Raw genomic sequence first — 6,000 nt, forward strand, 5'->3', positions numbered from 1 at the left:
CCAATGCAGGGGACATGGGTTCAAGCCCTGGTCCAGGAAGATCCCACATGCCGTGGAGCAACAAAGCCCGTGTGCCACAACTACTGAGCCTGCACTCTAGAGCCTGCAATCCACAACTACCGAGCCCACGTGCCACAATTACTGAAGCCCGCGCCTAGAGCCCAGGCTCCGCAACAAGAGAAGCCACCACAATGAGAAGCCTGTGCACCGCAGCAAAGAGTAGCCCCGGCTTGCCACAACTAGAGAAAGCCCACGCACAGCAACGAAGACCCAATGCAGCCAAAAATAAATTAATTAATTTTTAAAAAGACACTATCAATAGAGTGAAAAAGGCAACACACGAAATGGGTGAAAATAATTGCAAACTGTATATCTGATAAGGGATTAATATCCAGAATATATACAGAACTCCTAAAACTCAACAACAAAACAACCCAATTAAAAAGTGGGCATGGGACTTCCCTGGCAGTCCAGTGGTTAAGACTTTGTGCTTCCAATGAAGGGGTCACGGGTTCAATCCCTGGTCAGGAAACTAAGATCCCGTAAGCTGCACAGTGCGGCCAAAAAAAAAAAGTGGGCAGAGGACCTGAATAGACATTTTCCAAGGAAGACACACAGATGGACAACAGGCACATGAAAATACACTCAACATCACTAATTGTTAGAGAAATACAAATCCAAACTACATGTAATACCGCTTCACACTCATTAGCAGAGCTACTATCAAAAAACAGAAAATAACTAGTGTTGGCAAGGATGTGGAATAATTGGAACCCTTGTGCACTGTTAGTGGGAATGTAAAATGTACAGTCACTAATGAAAAAAATATAACAGTTTCTCAAAAAATTAACAGTAGAACTACCATATGATCCAGCAATTCCACTTCTGGATATATATTCAAAAGAATTGAAAGCAGGGTCTTAAAGAGATATTTGTCCTCCCATGTTTATAGCAGCTCTTAGAAAGAGCAATAACTCCGTTCTGCTCCTACCGGTACCAGGAAAGTGGTCTTTTCAAGTCTGCCACCGAACTGGGGAGTTGGGGGTGGGAGTAGGGAAAGTTAAAATGCCACAGAACTTGCTGTTCGTACTGAGATTCAGTATATGGTCTTGATTAAATGCTTCCCAGGTAACTGAAAAACTTTGGTTGATTTCCAGAGTTGTGAAAAAGTTGATTTTGACAATATTTTGCCAGTTTTTTCATTGCTTTTATGGAAGGGTGAAATTCCAGGGGTCCTTACTCCTCCATCTTTGCTAATAGTGCTCCCTTTTATCCTTTTTTACATCTTTAGGACCTGCAGTGATTTCACCTCTGTCATTCTTAATCTTAGTGACTAGTGTCTTCTCTCTTTTTTTCCTGATCATTCTGGTTAGAGGTTTCACAATTTTATTGATCTTCTCAAAGAACTAGCTTCTGGTTTCATTGATTTCCTCTATTGATTTTCTGGTTTCTATTTCATTGATTTCTGCTCTGATCTTTATTATTTCCCTTCTTCTAATTACTTTAGATTTAATTTGCTCGTACAGCTTTTGTTTCTTAAGAAGGAAGCTGAGATTACTGCTTTAAGAGCATTCTTAATTTCTAATATAAATGCTTAGTGCTATAAATGTACCTCTAAATATTTCTTTAGCTGAATCCCCCATTTTTATATGCTGTGCTTTCATTTTCATTTAGGTCAAAATATCTTATAATTTCAAGTTTTATTTCTTCTTTCATCTACAGATTATTTAGAAGTATGTAATTTAGTTTCAAAACATTTGGGGATTTTCCAGGGATCTTTCTGGTTTTGATGTCTAATTTAATTCAGTTCTGGTCCCAGGCCATACTTTGTATGATATGAATACTTTTAAATGTATTTGATTGGTTCCATGACCCTGAATATGGTCTATCTTGGTAAATGGGTTACATGTGCTCTTGTAAAGGAAGTGTAGTCTGCCGATATGCTCTATAAATGTCAATGAGGGCAAGTTGGTTGATAGTGTTATCCAAGTCTTCTATATCCTTACTTCTTCTCTTCTGTTTACTTATTCTAGTGATTATTGAGAGAAGGGTGTTGAAATATTGGACTGTAATTGTGGATTGATTTATTTCTCCTTGCAGTTCTATCAGGTTTTTCTTGACACTTTTTGAAGCTCTGTTATTAGGTCCCTAAACATTCAGGATTGTTATGTCCTTTTGATGAATTAACCCCTTTATTATTACAGAATGAACCTGTCGAGAGAAAAACTGTGACTCTAAGAGTACTTAAAGATTTTACTCAACGGATGTGCATCAGTTAGAAACTTAAGAACGATAAACTTCCCAAGCTGAGGCAGGATTAATTTATATAGGGCAAGAAGGGCATATGACTGTGGTCTGTCCCAGGCTGCAATTTTTCTTATCTGTAACTGCTGAAAATTTGTGGTTCGAACTGTTGAGAGACTGTTCCAGTTTTCCATGCCTTCTTCTCAGGATCAGAGGTGCAATCTCATGCCTGCAGCTTTCAGAACAGTTTTTTTGAAACCTGTTTCTGTCATTCTTAAAGTTTTTCAAAGTTCAGGAGAAGAGGAGATTGAAAAAAGGAGGAGGGAAGAGAGAAGGGGAGATCAAGATGGCAGAGGAAGAGGATGCAGAGCTCACCTATACCCACAAACACATGAAAAATACATCAACGTGTGGAACAATTCTCACTGAAAACAAACTGGAGACTGGCAAAATGGCTGTAAAAATGATCCACACAGAATCAGCTAGGAAGGGAAGAGAAGCAATCAGGTCAAGACATGCACCCCTGAGAGAGGGCACAGAAGATGAAGGGGACTGCACAGGCTCAGAGGTCCTCCCTGGGGAGTGAGAAGTTCAAGCCACATATTGAGCACCCAGCCTTGGGGTCTGACACGGGGAAGACAAGAAACTGGAGCTGGTTTGAAAACCAGTGAGACTAATAGGAGGGCTGTAAGAAACCTACACACCACTCATGAAGAGCATGCACATGCTTGCTTACTCCCCGGAACAAGGGTGGGGAAGCATATTGAAACTACCCAGGACTCTGGCTGGTTTCCCATGACCAACCCAGCATGTGACCCAGCCTGAGCTAAGCCTCTGCTCTGGCCCCACTTGCTCCATGGTGCAGCTCTGCATTAGGGTGAGGGCTACCATGGCAGAGGGGAGTGCACAGTTGTGAGGGACCGAGCTGGCTCAGACCCAGCATGGCATCTAAACAAGGTGAAGGCAGCCATTGCTGGCACTTGCAGGAATGGTCCAGAACAGTGACTGGTGCTGGTACTGCTACAGCCTGTGCCCTGACCCACACCAAGCACCTGCTCCAGCTCCTCTTGCTCCAGTACTGCTCCCCTTTGGGACAAGGGTGCCCGTGCTGGGAGACGGGAGAGCACACACTTAGAGGGAATGGAGCCAGCTCAGACCAGACTCTTAGGACTTATGCTCCAGCAACTTAGGACCCACCCCCACCCCTACCCCCACCCCCACCCCCAACAGGGTGGTGGTGGCCACTGAGCAGAGGAGAAGCCCTAGACCACATCTGGCCCTGGCTCTAGCCCCTCCATTTCCAGCCCCACCTTCTACCAATGTGATAGCTACCAGCACACTCTGGGGGAAGATGTGATTCATGCTCACTTCAGATCCAGCTCTCCCATCAAAGCCACTGGGCACATGAAGACAGTATTGTGATGCTCCCACACAAGGACCCTCCTTCAAGATTGGTATAGGTAACTATTTCACCTAATTTCATAGAGACAGAGGAAGTTAAGCAAAATGAGAAGGCAGAGGAATTTTTTCAGATGAAAGAACAAGAGAAAACCCCTGAAAAAACAACTAATGAAACAGAAATTATTTATTATTATTAAAGAGTTCAAAGCATTAGCAATAAAATGCTAACCGAATTAAGGAAACAGATATATGAACACAGTGAGAATTTTAACAAGGAACAAGAAAATATTAAAAAGAAACAGGCAGAACTGGAGAATAAAATAACTGAAATGACAAATACACTAGGAGGAATTAACAGCAGACTAGGTGATACAGAAGAACACATAACTGATCTGGAAGATAGAAAAATGGAAATCACCCAATTAGAACAGCAGACAGAAAGACAAATGAAAAAGAAAACGAAAGCAACATACGAGATCTACGGGAGAATATAAAACATGCCAACATCCGCATTATAGGGCTTCCAGAAGGAGAAAAGAGAGGAAAGGGAATTGAAATGTATTTGAAGAAATTATGGTTGAAAACTTCTGAAACCTAAAGAAAGAAACAGATATCCAGGTACAGGAAGCACAGAGGGTCCCAAGCAAGATGAACCCATACAGACTCACACCAAGATATATCATAATTAAAATGGAAAAAGTTAAAGATAAAGAGAGGACTCTAAAGGCGGCAAAGAAACATGGAGTCAGTTACAAGGGAACCCCCATAAGGCTCTCAGCTGATTTCTCTTCAGAAACTTTGCAGGCCAGAGGGAGTGGCATGATATATTCAAAGTCCTGAAAGGGAAAAACCTGCAACTTAGGATACCCTACCCAGCAAGATTACCATTTAGAATAGAAAGAAAGATAAAGAATTTCTCAGACAAGCAAAAGCTAAAGGAATTCAGCAATATTAACCTCCCTAAAAGAAATATTGAAGGGTTTTCTCTAAAAAGAAAAGAAGCAAGAATCTATTGGAAAGGCAGATATATAAAAGGATTGATGATCACTTAAATAAGCCAGTACATAGATTAAAAAACATCAAAAAAATTTGTAAAAGCAATTGTAACTACAATTAACAGCAAAAGGATAAGCATGAACATGTAAAATAGAACATCAAAATCACAAAATGTGGGGGAGGGAAGTAAAAAATGTACATCTTTTAGAATGTGTGTGACCTTAAATGATTATCAGTTTATAGCAAGTAGATACAATTATGGGTTAACATATTTGAATCCCACGGTAACCACAAATCAAAAATCAACAATAGATACACAAAAAGAAAGGAACTCAGGCATACTACAAAAGAAAATCATCAAACCACAAAAAGAAAAAGAAATGAACAAAAAACTACCAAAAAATGAGAAAACAAGGAATTAAATGCTAATAAATACATACCTATCAATAATTACTTTAAATCTCAATGGACTAAATACTCCAAACAAAACAGGGTGGCTGACTGGATAAAAAAACAAGACCCTTCAACATGCTGCCTACAAGAGACTTCAGGGTGAGAAAACACACACAAAATGAAAGTGAGGGGATGGAAAAAGTTATTTTGTGCAAATGGAAATGACAAGAAAGCAGGGCTAGCAATACTCGTATCAAAATACACTTTAAAACAAAGGCTATAATGAAAGACAAAGAAGGGCATTATATAATGATAAAGGGATCAATAGAAGAAGAGGATACTACACTCGTTAACATATATGTGCCCAATACAGGAGCACCTAAATATGTAAAGCAAATACTGACAGACATAAAGGAAGAAATTGACAATAGTACAATAAGAGTAGGAGACTTTAATGCCCCACTGACATCAACGGGCAGATCACTGAGACAGAAAATCAATAAAGCAATAGAGGTCCTAAATGACACAATAGACCAGTTGGACTTAATTGATATCTACAGGGCACTACGTGCAAAGAAAACAGAATACACATTCTTTTCAGGTGCAAATGGAACGCTCTCCAGGATAGATCACATACTAAGTCACAAAACAAGCCTCAACAAATTTACGAGGATAGAAATTATTTCAAGTATCTTTTCTGACCACAAAGGCACAAAGCTAGAAAATAACTACAGAAAGAAAAAGGGGGAAAGAACAAACACGTGGAGACTAAACAACATGCTATTAAAAAAAAAGTCAACAATGAAATCAAAGAGGAAATCAGAAAATACCTCAAGACAAATGAAAATGAAAACACAATTTTCCAAAATCTGTGGGATGCAGCAAAATCAGTTCATAGCAGTACAGACCATTCTCGAGAAATAAGAAAAATCTCAACTAAACAACCTAGCTTACCACATGAAAGAA

This window comes from Pseudorca crassidens, chromosome X (assembly GCF_039906515.1).
Source record: "Pseudorca crassidens isolate mPseCra1 chromosome X, mPseCra1.hap1, whole genome shotgun sequence".
Lineage (NCBI taxonomy): Eukaryota > Metazoa > Chordata > Mammalia > Artiodactyla > Delphinidae > Pseudorca > Pseudorca crassidens.